The sequence below is a fragment of the Stylophora pistillata genome, chromosome 3 (assembly GCF_964205215.1).
Source record: "Stylophora pistillata chromosome 3, jaStyPist1.2, whole genome shotgun sequence".
Classification (NCBI taxonomy): Eukaryota; Metazoa; Cnidaria; class Anthozoa; order Scleractinia; family Pocilloporidae; genus Stylophora; species Stylophora pistillata.
Window position 1 is genome coordinate 454,113 of NC_142521.1, and position 16,279 is coordinate 470,391.

A 16,279-nucleotide genomic window follows, 5' to 3' on the forward strand; every position below is an offset into this window, starting at 1 on the left:
TAAGAAGCCTAAATTTTTTCCAAGCTCATAACAACCATTTATTTATTTGTCATGAATTCAAGGTTTCTGATTCAAATTGTTGATTTTGAGATAGCAAACTGCAGTTCTAGTTCAGTACCCATATAACTGATTTTCATTTGATAAATAGAATTTACTCCTTGTTTCCTTTGTACTTGCTTCAAACACTTCACACGTCAGCAATGGAAGTTATCACTCAGAATGAAGAAATGCATGTCCTTGCTATTACTTTTTATTGCAATTTTCCAGGGGATTATTCCCTTAAATACACACCCCCCTCCTTCCTCTTCTGTCGAGAAGGGGACACCCATGGTGTCACAATCAGAGGCTAGGAATTGTGGTAAAAAATCTTATTCTTTGTCAGGCAATTAACTTGAGAGTTCTGATAGTGTCATTAAGATGTTTTTTGACGTTTAATTCTCTGCCTATCAGGTGAAGTATGCCCTTGATATTGAGTCACACCAATAGTTATTATAATATTATTAGTATTTTGGAACAGAGTATGAGAGATTATCGACTGGTTGAAATGTCCTCCCTGGTGTCTTTCGCTCAGTGCTACAGGTTTGTGCTGAAATCAACTTTAATAAGTAATTTGAACTGAACTCTGTTTATGGTTAGATTCAACGATACAGGGCTTTAGTTCTGTTTTTGTTTCCATATTCTGTTATTAGCTTAAGTGTTTTGATGTTACATCTAGAATTTTCATTGATGAAACATCAATGAATCCAAGTTCCTTGTTTCACCGAAAAAAATTGATTGGATTTTATTTTTAGGACTCACATTTGCAATGCGGACTGAATCATTTTATCCCCAGAAGTCAATGGGATGTACAACAGCTGGTAAGTGATAATTTAGCCATTCACACCAAAGCTAAAACACACGTTAAAGCTGTTTTTTCAAGCATGGTTTGATGTTTTCCCCATTGAAGATTCTCAAACTGATTATTCAGGTCAACCTAATTTTAAGAAAACATTTTGCTCGTGTAAATGGGACAAATGCTTCACTACACTACCCTTGTTAGAATAATGCTGTTCCTAAACTAATGGATAGAAACAGTTTTAGTCCACCATAATGTATTACTAGGTGGTGCCAGTATGATTGTATTCTGTTAGTTGCCAAAGCATATGATTAGTAACTTGTTCCTTTTTTGGAATGTTTAGGTCTTTCCAGCCACTACTGTGGATGGCATGTCCTACAGAACACTGCTGTTGACCAGCAATGGGCAGAATCCGATCCATTTTGCATTTGATGACAATCTGTTAAGGTAGTTACAAAACAAATTGTAAGATTTTATCTTTATTTTTCTACCTTGGGTCTGGAACAAGTATGGTTGAAACTAGAGGAGAAATAAGTTATAGCAGTCTGTAAGAAACCAATGGAAGTGGGAACCTTAGCAAAAATTAAATTAAAATAATAATAACTTCTTACCAATCAAGCATAAGGGCTGTACTGGGAAAGATTCACCTGAGGTTGTGACAGTACAGCCGAGCCCAGCAAAGTGTGTACAAAAATAACAGCGGGCCAATAATTCTTGGTGTGGCTTTATAGCAAGTGAGGTTAGTCAGTAGTTTAGTGTGTGGCAATCATACCACACTGCTTATTTTGAATTTGCAGGCTTTTGCAAACAAAAATACATGGCTTATGACACAGCAATACATACAATCAAATGCAATTTTTGTCTAGCAAGTGACATTTATTTTGTAACATGTGATATATGAAACTTTGTACTGAGTACTTTACAACTTTGTTTGGGAAATAAGCCTTGTTGGATCAGCAGAGATTCCATCTCTAAAACTCAATAATCAGGTTGTAATCTTAGGACATTTTCGATTGAACCATTACTCTTTGATTTGAATCCATAATGGCATGGTTATCAATTATGAACAGCTCCTTGTTATATTTTGACTAAGATTTACCAATCCATTAGTTACTACTTTGAAATCAATCTTAATTTAAGTATCTCTGTTGTTTTAATAAGAGTAAAAAGTTCATGTTAAGTGGAAAACCAGGTGATTTGTTATATCTGATTGTAAATTTTTGGGGTTTTACAGGGAACTGTTCATTTCAAACCAACCTGTTTAGGTACAGCATCAACAAGGCTGTTTGAGGTCAAGAACGCTTCCAGGATTGCACTGAGGTGTGTTCAATGTTCTCAACTAAGGCCACCTTCCCTTTCCCCATCAATTAAAATTTATCATTTTTCCTAGAATGAGGAATCTAGTAATGTCAGTCCCTTTTATCATGAACCCCTGGCTCAGGAGATCTGGGCAACCGGCAACCACTCCCTGTGTACCTGACATAAAATAAATTATCCTTATACATCCTTATTCATAAGAATATTAATGATTACTGATATGTGACGATCAATTCAAAACTTCAATGTCCCCTCCCTCCCTACAGAATAACCATCATCTGAATGGAAGCGGAAGTGGTAGCGGGTTGAACCTTGCATGACTGGGGTGGGTGGGAAATTTGTAGAGATGTGTCCAGTCTCTCCAGCAGAATACAAGTGTTATATCCTTAAATATCAATGTATTTAAGGTAAATACTTCACGAGGTTTTATAGCTTGTTTTATAGCTTTTTTCTTGAGAAAAAAATGGGCACATTTGAACCCTTTTTTTTTTTCCCTTCTCAGGAATTTGAAGAAACCAGTTATCAAAAGTTCAAATGTCAGGGGTTGGGGGGGGGGGGGGAAAGGGGCAGAGATGCTGAAGCTTTGAATTGATTGATGCAGTACTGTAATATAATGTAATTGTAATGTCAACAAACCTTATTTTACCCATCAGGTTTGCATGGAAAACCCTGGACCTCACTTAAAAAGTCTTAGCATTGATCCCTCTAAAGGAATCATTCTACCCGATGAAACTCGGGTGGGCATTTTAAGTGTACTGCAAATTTTTTTCTAAATTGTTAATTGTCTTTTAGGATCCCCTGTAAATTGTTACAGGGTCTCTAGTAAAACAAAACATTTTTGATGGTATACTGGCCTTATATACACGTCAGTTATTCTCATAAATTATATCTTCAATCAGGTTTTACATATTTGATAGAATTAATTGTTACACTGTCATAAGCCCTGTGTTGTAAATAATTCCTTATTATCTTACATTATAGGCTCACACCATCAGCTTTAACTCTAGTAAAGAAGAAAAATAGGTGATTAAGACAAAACTCACTGTCAAAGGATTGCAGGCAGATGCCCAGCAACAGTAAGGATTGTCATTTTCCTATCACAAGTTAATTTAATCATAATGCAACCATTCATTTTTTAAGGTAATTATTTGTTGCATGTGAATCTATGTATTACCAACTGAAGGGACTCGATTGGATTGTTCTCTGTTTGCAATATTTGTGAACTGAATATTTCTCTGTATATTCTTCTTGTATCTGCACTTGTGTTTATTAATTCTTTTGACAACTGCTCACTGGTATGTGATCTTTATTTAAGATGTATTTTGTTCGTATTCTTTTATTTCAGGTATCATTTACTCCACAGAATCCTGGTTTATACTCAGTGGATTATCTGGAAGTTATAGCTCTTGGAGCTACCAATTGTTCAGTTATAAAATGCACTGGAATAGGTAAAGGTAGTGATATGTTTGTGCTTTCATAGGCTCTAACAGCTCATAAACTCAGAAGACTAGTATAAAATGATTAAATAAATTATATATTCAGAGAAATGTCATCATTTGATGTTTATCATAAGGATGTGTTCAATTTATTTTAGGGTGACTTGAAAGGCTTTATAAGGTAGTCCATGCATAGAAAAAAGTTGAGATGGCAAAAATTACATTTGCCTAAAAGTAATGGAGTCTCTAATTGGCCACAGAATTGTTTATAATGGGGTTGAGGTTCTGAGAGCCCAGTGTCATAGACCTGAGTACCCCTCCACTCTTTCTTCAGTCAACAGTAATCTCACATCAATCATGGACATTGTGAACCACACTTGCTCTCTAATCAAGGAAGTTCCTGTTGAAAAATGTTCAAATTTTTCTTAATTTCAATCTGTTCTTTAGGGCCTGAAGTTGGTCTTGACTCTGACTATCTTGATATGGGAGTTGTAGAATCTAGCAAGTTTTCAGCTAAAAGTTTCAAGGTTGTTAACAATTCAGATGTTCCTGCAGCTTTTCAGGTCAAACACTTCTGGATTTACTCTCTTTATTTAACAATTATTCATGAAAGGTAAATAATTGTTTTGGTGTAATTGTTCAGTTACTTCCAAAAGAAATTGGTTATCTCCTTCAGGAACATTACTTCATTTTCCCTTGGTGCAAGGTCAGCTCCTTTGAGCACTAAATCATGTTTAACTTAGTGTTTTCTATGATATCTGGGAGATTAACAAGTTCCATAATAAGGGAATGACATCACCATAAGACTAGTACTAGAGCAAAAAGATCAAGTCCAATTTGATAATTAGTTAATTATGAGCAGAAATAACCAAAAAAATATTCACTGAGTCCCTGTTGCCTTTGAAATCTTTTGAAAATCTGGTAATGTATCTGGTGCTTATTATGTAAGCATAATTGCTATGCATAAAGGTCACTTATCTGAAGAAATTCCCATGTTTACAAAGTTTAACAGATGCTTCCACCTTCAGAATGCAAAAAAAATCAGCTCATGTCTTTTGTTAGATGGTTTTTCCCTCCGACCTGTTTTTCCCCTCTGGCTAAGTCCATTGGAGGGAGATCGCTATAGGGCTACTTATAATTATAATTTACAGCTAAACTACAGGTCTCGTTTTCCGATTGGTGTCATATTCTTCAGAATGGCAGTGTTATGGAAAAGAAATTGTTTTAGATAATAACTTGATATCAACAGATAAACCTTTAGCTTAAACACTTAATTGTTTGTTCTTATGTAATAATTTTTGCTTTTGTTAGTTCATGATTGATTGTAGTCAAAGTGTCTTCAAGCTGGAATTAACTTGTGGTCTGTTACCTGGCAAGGGTTCCCAGGGCATAATTGTATGCTTTTCTCCAACAAATCCAATTACTACAGGAGACTAACTTGTCTTGCGCAAAACCAGGTCAGTGTTAGTATTAAACTGGTAATATTTTCTGGTAGTTTAAACTGTAATCTTCCTAAAAAAAATTTGTATTCATCTGATTTTTTCAGGATCCATTGTTTGTTGATTTGTTTGGGACTTGTCATACAGAACAATTGAAACCAGGTACATTCAATGTCAATGTTGATAATCCACTCCATCTTTAATACCCATGGTGAGTAACCAACTAAGACAGAATTTTTCCCTACAATATCAATACTATCAAGCAGAATAGCAGGGGAATGTTAGTTGATCCACAACTAAATTATCAGTAATAACATAATAAGAACTGTATGCTGGGCAGTAAAGAGAATTACTAAAACTAGATATTGGAAATGGAATGGTTAATGTTTGAACAATTGCAATTGACTTTGAATTAATTCAAATGAGCATGAAACTCAGTCTTACATTTCTCCATCATATTTACTTTATGATAACAAGTAGGCTTCTGGATGGAGGTAATAGACAACTACCATAATATGTAACATGAAAAAATCAAAGGCTCCTTAGAGCAACCTCATGGTATGAATTTTTGGTGCCCTTGACGTAACCTGCGATCTGGCTTTCTTTGGAAAGTTTTTTTGATCGTGGGCAACACGTGCTGGCCCAATTATTGTGTTTGTACTTTGTAAGCGTTTTGATGGAGAAAAATTGTCGTAAATTGTGAATGTGTGAAGAATTAGTTAAGATACCAGCAGCTACAAGATAAAATCAACGAAGTTTGGTGTTAACCAATTTGCAGTAAGCTTAAGCTCACTTCATATTTGCGGTGTTTAGGTCTTCACGCACAAAATTTACAAGGAAATATGCAGCAGCAAGAGGGGAGAATTAACCTTCAGATCTTGAGAGTTAAAGTTTTTAAGATATTTAGGCTTCGATTTTGTTCAGAAGAGTTCATACACGATTTACTCAGTTGATAAAATAAAATAAAAGACAATTCTGTGTTTCAAAAGATTTGTACATTGTACAGGTGGAAGAACAATAGGACACGTAGTCCCCTACTAGGTTCATCCACCTAAACCCAACCCACCCATCCGACCCCGGGGAAGGACATCCATCACACAGTAATCTCGTACGTCTCCTACCCCTCCTGCAGGAGATGGCACCTCCATTAATTTTATTTGTCCCTATCTGAGAAGACTAGAATATCTAACCACTTCTTGATGTTATAGAAGGGAAGCATAATTCTTCTCAATTATTTTAAGACCTTGAGTGTTGGTCCGGCCGTGGCTTGAACCCTCGACCTCCCACACAACTGTCCAGCGCTCTATCCATTGAGCCAACTGGGAGGCGGTCAGTGTAAGTGGCACCAAGCTTTTGTAACCATCCGGTCAGTCTTAAAAGATCGATATGATGGTGATTTGTTGACAGAAATATTGATAATGGCTCTATCTTTTTTCTTTAAGGAAGCCGGGGAGTTTACAGTGAAATTACATGATGTACTTGAAGCCCACAAAGCAGTCATGAATTATAAGTTGTCAATGGATGAAGAAAAACATTCAATTTCTAGGTTATGCACTCCTTATAACACGTTTTTGTTACATTGCAATGCTGTGGACTTTGCTGATGTCCTTCACAGAGTAAAAACATGTTTAATCACGGACAGTAATGTCAAAGACATGCTTCAAATTTCGCAACAGTTTTTTGTCACTGGAAAGCCAAAGACACAGCTAGAGGTGAGAAATTAAAGAGCTGTCTAGAGGTTACAAACATTATAAGGTCAACATCAAGGTTTTAAGTTTTTCAACACGCTAAGTCGGGAAATTCAATACTCTGAAAGCATCAGCTTGTTTATCAAAGGCTTTAAAAAATTCTTCTTTGAATTTTTAGTTTATAAATATATTCTTTGTTAAGCTATATACACACCTTTTCTTTTTTTTTTTTTTTCTTTCTTTTTCTTTTTAACTTAATCTAAATTTTCATTCAGCACCTTTGATTTGTATGGTTTATCCTCTAGTTAAATAAGGAAGCCTATACTTAGTAAGCCCCCATGCAGCTTCTAATCGGCTTCCTTGTTGTTACCTAGCTCTTCAGTTCCTTTGATTTTGAAGTTAATTTAGTTAGAATAGTTCATTTTATCTTTGATGTATCATAAATTTTGTATTCGGTTAATTTTTTTACTGGTAATGGCAAACTAAAATGAATGAATCAACGAATGAACAATGATAATCATTAATTATAGTAGAAAACATATTTATGAAATGCTTTCGGTATGAAATAATCCCTAACCCTTTAATTTGACCCTTACATGTGATTACCATCTAATTTCTCCTTACAGTATCACCCCTGAATCACACGTTAAGGTCGTGAGAATAGAGGAAATGATCACCATCTTTATTGTTAAAAAAATCCTCCTTGTAAGCACCTTAGGAAATGTATAGAGAACAGTATGGAGAATATGCAGGTGTAAAGGATTAGTAGTGGTGACTTTTGTTAGTATAGACACTGACTAAAGTTGTCCTTCAGTCATGTAATTTAGCTAATTAAAAGTGTTACTGTAAACTTCAAGAATGAAATGGTTAATTCATTAATTTGTTAATTCAAACATTGCATGAAACATTTCTTCCAGCAACAAATTCTTCAGCTGATGGTTGGAAACAGAACAGTGCTCTGCTCCACAGAGAGAGAAGGTAGGTCACCCTTAAAATCAACTGAGTTTCATCATATCACGAACTTTACAGCACAAGTATTAACTATTGTCTAAACTTGCAACTTTTTTTACATTGCTCCTTTTCACATATCTTTCTAATTCTTCTGTGAACACAGATGGTCAATACTCACTGTCTGAGAAAACAGTTGATATGTTCCTGGAGCAAGATGTGCCAGTAGATGTGCTTGATGACCTGGTACTAAAACAATCTCCAGAGCACAGGAACGCCAATCCTCCTCTATCTCATTCATTTTCACAAGAATCGTTCACGCAGGTAATTTTAAACATCGAGAAACTAGCTCTGAAATTCAGAGAATCCCTTCACTGGCTTCAGAAAATTCATATTTGTTTGGTCCTTTGCATCAATGGGAATGGTCTAGTAGAGTGATTTTGAGGTTAAAATAAGTGGGGAAAAAGAGGTAAGAGAGATTAAAAGAGTCGCTGTCAGGCTCTGCAGCTTCTCTTGTGGCTATGTTGCCCAATCACGGAGTGGCATTGGTGTCCACAGAAGCTGCAGGGGTGGGAGTGGCCAGTGGGTGTGTAAGTTTGGGGTCGTTTTCAGCATTGGCAAAATATAAGTTATGAACTACTAAGTGAGTATAATTTAACCTCTAGCATATAAAATGTGGATAATTCAATGAAAAATTGAAATCATGAAAAAGTGAAATCACTATAATTAATTACCAATTGTTGGAATGCCATGGTCTCAATTTTGGCCACTGTGAAAATTATGTTAATCACTGTGTATTGTCTGCTAATGAGGAAAGTTTTCTGAGAAAACTTAGTAAAATGCTTCTGTGTTTTTTAACCATGATTAAAACAGAGATTTGTTTTAAATGATCAAAGAAACTGGCGTTATCAGGGAAATCTTCATCCCCCTGGGTAATCTAGTATTTTAAAAAAAGAAAAACAGGAGTAAAGGAACATATATGTTAGATACAATGAAAATATATGAAGTTCATATATTTTGAACTGCGGTATTAGATACGAATGATGCACGATCCTCGCAGTAGATAGCGCTATTTAAGCAATAGCGAAAATCATACATATCTAATACCGCAGTTCAAAATATATGAACTTCATATATTTTCATTGTATCTGATTTATCACTTTCACGGGTTTATTACGAATCAACTTAACAGCTTGCTCCCAGTTGGCTTGTTAGCTCAATTGGTGAGAGCGCTGCACTAGTATTGCAGAGGTAAGTGGTTCGAATCCCGTACAGGCCTGATTTTTTTCAGGTCTGATTTCCGCTATTGCTTAAATAGCGCTATCTACTGCGAGGATCGTGCATCATACGAACATATATGTTGTACTTAATTAGTACATACTGTCCCAAACGACCTTCAGCGATTGTTTGTACAGTTTGGTTGAAAGCTGGATTGTTCAGTCCTGAGCTAAATAGCCATCTTCTCAGTGCTGATTTCTCTGAGGGACAGCCTTATCCACATCGGCAACGTTGTTCAATAGACTCCCGATAGCAACAAGAAACGTTTTAGAACATAATGTTTTTTGCCATAGTGCTAAGAAACATTTGTTTGCTAAATATTGGTCTTTAATCCACATAATATGTATTGTATATTTTAATATCTCATAAGTTACATTGATTAATTTTATTATTGTTATTATACTTTTAATTAGTTACTACATATATATGTATATATACTTAGATTAGATTAGTATTGTTAAAGAAGAGCCTCTTAATTGTTGGAATCTGTAATAAATCAAAATAAATCAAAATAATAAATAAATGAAAAAAATATGAACTAGTGTGAAGTTAGGCATACCCTGTGAGCAGAGCCTTTTCTACTTTTCTTCTTCTTTTCTTCTTTTTAATCGATTCGAGGACAGGTTAAAAAGTCTCTGCTCGCAGGGTAAGTTAGGCATGGTCTTGACTTAACAAGTGATCTGTTGATTTGTTAATCTTGTACATGTTGTTTTGAAAACAGGATCAATTGCTGAAAGTTTATTGAGTTACCTCAGGCTTCTAGTGAATTCGAGAGATGAACTAGCTTTGTCTCAGGCCATCCATATCCCTCGCAGGGACTTGGCTCATAAACAATTTACAGTATTGAGGAAAGTTGCAGGGGAAAAAAACATGCCTATGTTTCAGGTACCACTCAATTTCAGGTGTTTCATTAAGGACTGGGCACTGAGCAAATTGACTGGTTTTAAGGAAGTTTTTGCCCACCTGATTTGACCATATAGAAGAAAGTTTATCTCATAAAGAAGTTAAGTCCAAAGAGTTTTGCCTGCCTATGAAAACCAGTTGCTCCCTTGCTAAAAACTTAGATGAAACCCCTGCAATTTTTTTTACAGTGAATATTATCATGAAAATTCTGCAATTATGAACTGCTATCAGCAAATGACAGTTATCAAAATAATTGCTGTGAAGACCACACATGCATAAAATATTTCTGGCTAAGCCACTGTTAAATAGACACAGAAGTTAAAGAGGGTGTGGGCTATACATTAGCAAAGTGTTTTCAAAGAGTGGAATCAATCACTATTAGACTAAGAGTGTTGCAATTGTAAGGGTCAAAATTTTCAATTCATTTGGAAAATTATCCCTTGGTGTTTGAGAAGCAATTCTGGCGTGTTGAAAGAGTCTGGAGGGTGAAACAAGAGGTGGCAGCTCAGTTATTTTTCAAGCATTTAAATCATGATGTTGATATTCTTACATGCATGTATATCATTGCATTCATCATCATCAGTTTATGTCATCATTGAGGACAGGTAACAAAGCAAAAGCTGTAATCTTTCAATCCATATTCCTGGAGTTCTTAGATACTTTCTAAACCAATTTCCTCATTCCAAGAAGTTGCTGTGACAATGTATACCTCCTATCTGTGGCTGATCCTGCCTTGCTTCTCAATAGATTGGCTCCTTGATAAACAACTGAGAGATAGGATTGAGCTGTATTCTAAAATGTATATAGTCTGATCCAGTGGTGAAAAAACAATTTTTTTTCTCATCATTATCCTTAGCAGTTGGAGGATAATATTACACAGTTTTCTCTAGTTTTCTTTCCTTCCCATGCCAACAGACAGCTGTCTCGTTTATTCTGAGGATACGATTGGGTGGAAAGAGTTATGCACCAATTGATGACAACCCACTTCTCCCATTAACTAAGGTATATATCAGTATATCAAAATTTATTATTCCCTTTAGTGTACCAAATAGAATTTTTATAAATATATTTCAGCTGTTAGTAGGTGTCAGGTCATTTTACCACAAGAGAGAATCTTTACTAAGCCAAAGAGTTCTTTGCAGCCCAGTTGGTGTAGACTTTTCTGTCCCATACTCATGGCTAATGTTTAATAACTTCCTTCATCTGTGGTTTTCAACAATTTTTTTTTACAGGGTCTTGGAGAGTTTGTGACCTTTTTCCAAAAGTTACAAACTGTCTTTGAAGAAACAGCAGATGCAAAGTAAGATAGCTGTAGATACATATTGTACACTATTTTAATTTAAGAACATGATCATTTCTGCAAAGGAAGGTTTTAAAACCAAGATCAATTTTGTTCTTCCACCAAACTCTCAGTGATAAAAATTAGAAAACTGTTGCATCTAGATTCTGAGGCGGACCCAGGGGTGGTTTGGGTGGTTCAGTCCAACCCCCTAAATTGTCCCTCAAAATGCTGGAAATCATGTTTCCGAAGACCTCATTTTGAAAATCTCCTGGGGGAGCATGCCCTTGGACAATCAACGAACCGGCCCCTTGACTAAATCTTGAATGCATCCCAGTCAGATTAAGGTTGTTTTACAAGCTAATCATGGGAAAAATCCTATTATTTTGTTGAGCACCTTTCATTGGATGGGGTACTTCCGAAAGAAAAGCATGCACAAAGGAGTCTAACCAGTTAAAAGGATTGTCACAGTACTGCAGTAAAAATATTAAATACAGTTGACTGAGTGGTGAGATTGTCGGAAGTGATTGCCATGTTTGAATAAACCCTGTGAAAATAAGTTGTCTGCTTATCTTTCAGAACTGCTGTCTTAAGAATCATGAACATGCTCAAAGTAAGCATTATTAAATCCAAAGAAAAGGTTTTTACAAATGAAAGTATTGCCAAAACTGTGGAATCTCTGAAAGAAAAGGTGGAACAACTAAGCTGCAAAATATGTGATGGTGGCCAAGCAAAGTCATCCATGGCAGGAATGAATGTGTATTTCCTGATTCAGGCTGTATTAGATGAGCACGACTAGAAAAGTTGTCTCCAAGAATATGACACAAGGGACTTGAGGTGTGCTCTGATGACACCAGAAATACCTCATGGAAAATCAAAATTACAATCTACACTTAGTCAGTTCAGGTAAGGTGGAACAGTATTGAAAAACTCTGGGACTTTTAGACATCGCATGGCAAGCTCTAAGCTAGCTTAGTAGTAGACCAGCTGGCACTGGTGCAGATGTTGTCACTCTCTCGTCTTCCTAGCAAGAAATTTTCCTGGCACCAAGTGGAGAGACAATTTGTCTCTCCACTTTAACAGAATAATTCAGTAGGTAGTAATTTCTGCATCAAGAAAACCTTGGCAAGTTGTATGCAGCCCCAGTTTTGCCTGTGAGGTACAATTCTAAGTAAATTTTTATTGTCCTAAGAGAAGTTTTAAGTGACATGATTAATTTTTTCTTGCTAGAACACCTGATTCGGAGTCTTCAGAAGGAGCTGTCACACCACACAAGGATCAGCCACCAAAACACAAACCTGAAAAGGTAAGATACTGGTAAACCGTCCAGTGAATTTAATCAAGGTGAAATCTAAGTAAAGACACTTTATTTTATTATTTTGTTCAAAGAGGGTTATCTTAATTAATGCACCAGCAAATTATATGTTATGTTTCCTCAAGGTGCATCTTAGAAAAGCTTATATTAATTTTTTCCTTTTTCTTGTAGACACCATTTGAAAGCTATAGAAAAGTGTGTGGCAATATGTGCTGGGCCAAACCTGCCTTCAACATTCTGATAGGACTAAGTTCAGCTAACAAAAGAGACCTGATGAGTGCTGCCATAAGCAATGATACTTTAACATCTCGTAAGGAATGTGGCAATAAATCTTACGTTGAGGATACATCCAAATGTCACACCAAGAAAAGAACTTGAACAGAAACTATGTATGACAAAGAGAACATCTCAACTGGCAACAAAACCATTAAATATGTAGCAAAACCACCAGCCAAACGCATGCTCCTTGAGAAGGACATCACTGTGCAAAAGAGCACAAAACGCAAAACTAGTGGAAAAACATTGTCCAAAAGAAAAAAGATTCCATTACTTCAAGGGCAAAAACAGCTCACCAATTTTTTTTAGGTGATACGTATTACTGACAATTACATCACAACATTTGATTCATTTTCATGCATTTTTTTATTTTTACATCACTATGCCAAGAGCATCATGATTGAATTTTAACACATACCAGATAGCACTGATTTGTATAACTTGGGACCATTGTCACCCCTAGAGAATTATTATTACTTTAACTACCAGTCAGAGATATAATTGCAGAACTATTTATTATTTTTATATGATTAATCTTTGGCCAAGCCAAGCAGAACAGAATTATTCTCTATGAAAACAAAATTATTTTCAAGTACAAAATTAAATGGTTGTTATTTTAACCCTTTAATTCTTACAAGTAACTGAGAGAGAATTTCTCCTTACAATATCAAATAAATACAGTATCAAGAAGTGATGAGAATAAAGGAAAATATCAGTTGGGGGATAAATAGTTGATCCAACACTGAATTCTCCAAACTGACATCATCAGGATCTATGCAGAGGAAAGTAGAGAGAATTACTAGTTTAAAGGAATCTTGAGAAATAAAGGGTTAAGGGTGCATTATGTATTAATTTTACATCTAGAATAAAAATAAAGATATCATCTGGCCTGGTAATTCGAAATCTATGAACTCAACAAGGTAGAACAGCAAAGTAAATAGCAGGTAACGAACTATTTTCCATTCCATTATAAAAGTGTTATGTTAACACAACCTATTAGAGTACACATGAATGACATGTATAAAAAGAAAAGAATAATTAATCCCCTACTGTAATGAGCAGCATTATCCTTATTATCTCAGTGCAAGTATGTCGCCCCCGCAAGCCGAACCAAGAGCTTGCAAATCTCCATCTGTTGCCATCCTCACAGCTGTAAAGTCCATCTGTAGTAAGGAAAAATGAGTTTATCTTAGAGAAAAGTATGGAGTCAAACTAGTCAAGTAAAATAAGCCACTTGAGGTGTAATACGAATACATAAACTGTGAAAAAAAAATAGATAAAATACTTGCAGGTCCTATGGGTATATTTCCCAAGATAAGAAACACAAAAAGGAAAAAATGGCAACAGATACTATAGAATAATACATGGATGTACACAGATATGAAAGTGCTCAACTCAATATATCATGTACAGCAAACAAATAAGATCTTGAGTTTATATGGAATTTCTCTGCAAGTGTTCAACTTAATATATCAAGCAGTAAATAAGTAAGATCTTGAGTTAAATACAAGAAGAGAAATTCCATATGTATACAAGCAACATTTGCCATATATCATGTTCAACATGTACATGCCATATATCAGGCCCAACATTTGCCCTACATCAAGTTCAGCTACTTTGGAATGTTTCATAAATTAGTGGGCAAAGGACTACATGTGAATAAAGGCTGATAGTTTCGAAAGAAACTGTTTGGGGCTGCGTCGGTGGGAGTAACGAAATAATTTGGATATATCAACAAAGTTGAAATGGTAAATTGGCCACCGTAATGATTACAAAAGCTGACGTTTCGAGCGTTAGCCCTTCGTCGGAGCTAGCTCGAAACGTCAGCTTTTGTAATCATTACGGTGGCCAATTTACCATTTCAACTTTGTTGATATATCCAAAGGACTACATGCTTGTCCAATTTGGAAGCAATTAAATTTAAAAAAAAAAACTTTTTTCTCTCATCCAATTATTTCCAAATCAATTACTTTGGATTCTAGGAATGATAAATAGCTACCAATATAAAAATTATTTTGTATGCAATGAAATTAACCTCACTAAACTCGTTTGGGAGTAAAATTTCTTTCAAATTTTTAACTCAAAACCGAGGTTAGTCTGGCTAGTTTTAATAATTACTTAATTTAATTGGCAGCCATTTATGAAAAGGGTCAAAACTATTCCCAGTGAAGCACAAATAACCGTCCCATCTTGAAGTTAAATGATTAAAGGTTTCTCGAAAGTAAACCAGACGTAATACGAAGGTAAGGAAAGTGTAAAAAGACAATCTGAGGCATCAAATTTAAGTGCGCCACAATCTCGAGTCTAGTACAGGAAACAGTTCTTAACGAATTCTTACCCTTTCGTCTTTAAACTGTTGGCAAAAGCCATCTTTAATCCCACATTCTTTTTTTAAAAAATTGAAAACCTAAAGAGAATGCAGCCAAATATAAGTTTTTGTACCTTCAGCATTTCTAATTTGAACGAATGACAGGAGAAAGTGTCAAAATACCTGGTTCGGACCTCCGGAACTAGCTGCTCTTTTAGAGAATCCATGTTGTTTATCGGCAATGCAACCTAGCCTGCGTGCCACTCGGCCCAGCTAGGTAGCCAGGCAGCTAAGTCGCAAGAAAGTAGCAAGAAAGTCGCAGCTAAGTCGCAAGAAAGTAGCTAGAAAGTCGCAGCTAAGTCGCAAGAAAGTAGCTAGAAAGTCGCAGCTAAGTCGCAAGAAAGTAGCAAGAAAGTCGCAGCTAAGTCGCAAGAAAGTAGCTAGAAAGTCGCTGGTAAGTCGCAAGAAAGTAGCAAGAAAGTCGCAAGAAAGTAGCAAGAGAGTCGCAGCTAAGTCGCAAGGAAGTAGCAAGAAAGTCGCAGCTAAGTTGCAAGAAAGTAGCAAGAAAGTCGCAGCTAAGTCGTAAGAAAGTAGCAAGAAAGTCGCAGCTAAGTCGCAAGAAAGTAGCAAGAAAGTCGCAGCTAAGTCGCAAGAAAGTAGCAGCTAAGTCGCAAGTGAAAAAAAAGAGAGAGGAAAGTGTATGTCCCTTTGAAGCCACCGTAGGTTGCCACCATATTTTGAAAATGTTCGATTTTTGGCTACATTTCTTCTTAATCCCAAGGCCCGCGAAGCAGATTTTCAATTGGGGGGGCTAATGCGAACGCTTTAGCGTGAGCCAGGTAGGGGAGCCGGGGTCATGCTCCCCCGGAAAAATTTGAAATTAAAGTCTTCTGAAGTGGCTAGAAATGGATCTAAAACTGCCAAAAGTGCATCTGTTCACTTGAGACCAATATTTGTTTGCCCTGGAATGGAGGTTTCCCAAAAGAGAGTTTTCTCTGCATATTTTTCCTCTAGCTGTGTGCTTAACAGATTTCTTTCTCTCTTTGTACTTCTGTAAAGTTTTCCTGTAGAGGATCCGATGCATTGAGCTCTGTTGCTGACATTTTTACCCACCAAGGAAAGTGTGTTTATATTTAATCATATTTGAGTTCCCAGTTCTCAACTGAAAGTAGGAGATCAAGGTGCAATATACAACAGAGAGGACAATGATATGCATGATAAATGATCATGAGATTCTTAAAGCAATGAAAAAGATGG

The 16,279-nt window shown here is 35.9% G+C and overlaps 2 long non-coding RNA genes, 1 other non-coding gene and 1 pseudogene across 5 annotated transcripts; 3 read left to right on the forward strand and 1 right to left on the reverse strand.

Moving 5' to 3' along the window:
• Positions 1–819: 819 nt before the first annotated feature.
• LOC148733985 (uncharacterized) lies at positions 820–6,573 on the forward strand. Its single transcript, XR_015998680.1, has 9 exons — positions 820–857; positions 1,179–1,282; positions 2,070–2,155; positions 3,134–3,228; positions 3,498–3,600; positions 4,144–4,201; positions 4,900–5,045; positions 5,135–5,238; positions 6,470–6,573. It is a non-coding gene; the product is annotated as an uncharacterized LOC148733985 (long non-coding RNA).
• On the forward strand, positions 6,369–13,602 carry LOC148733986 (uncharacterized; annotated as a pseudogene). Its single transcript, XR_015998671.1, has 9 exons — positions 6,369–6,739; positions 7,633–7,693; positions 7,830–7,987; positions 9,663–9,826; positions 10,760–10,846; positions 11,077–11,144; positions 11,703–12,029; positions 12,354–12,429; positions 12,610–13,602. The product of XR_015998671.1 is annotated as an uncharacterized LOC148733986 (transcript).
• On the forward strand, positions 8,869–8,942 carry Trnat-agu (transfer RNA threonine (anticodon AGU)). Its single transcript has one exon. It is a non-coding gene; the product is annotated as a tRNA-Thr (tRNA).
• LOC148733988 (uncharacterized) lies at positions 9,312–15,591 on the reverse strand. Of its 2 annotated transcripts, none has more exons than XR_015998682.1 (6): positions 15,206–15,591; positions 15,053–15,121; positions 13,765–13,877; positions 12,359–13,486; positions 10,395–11,120; positions 9,312–9,427 (listed from the first exon to the last, which is right to left on the reverse strand). It is a non-coding gene; the product is annotated as an uncharacterized LOC148733988 (long non-coding RNA). The 2 variants fall into 2 exon arrangements; XR_015998683.1 differs by lacking the exon at positions 9,312–9,427 and having other exon boundaries at positions 9,665–10,611; positions 10,946–11,120.
• Positions 15,592–16,279: the final 688 nt, after the last annotated feature.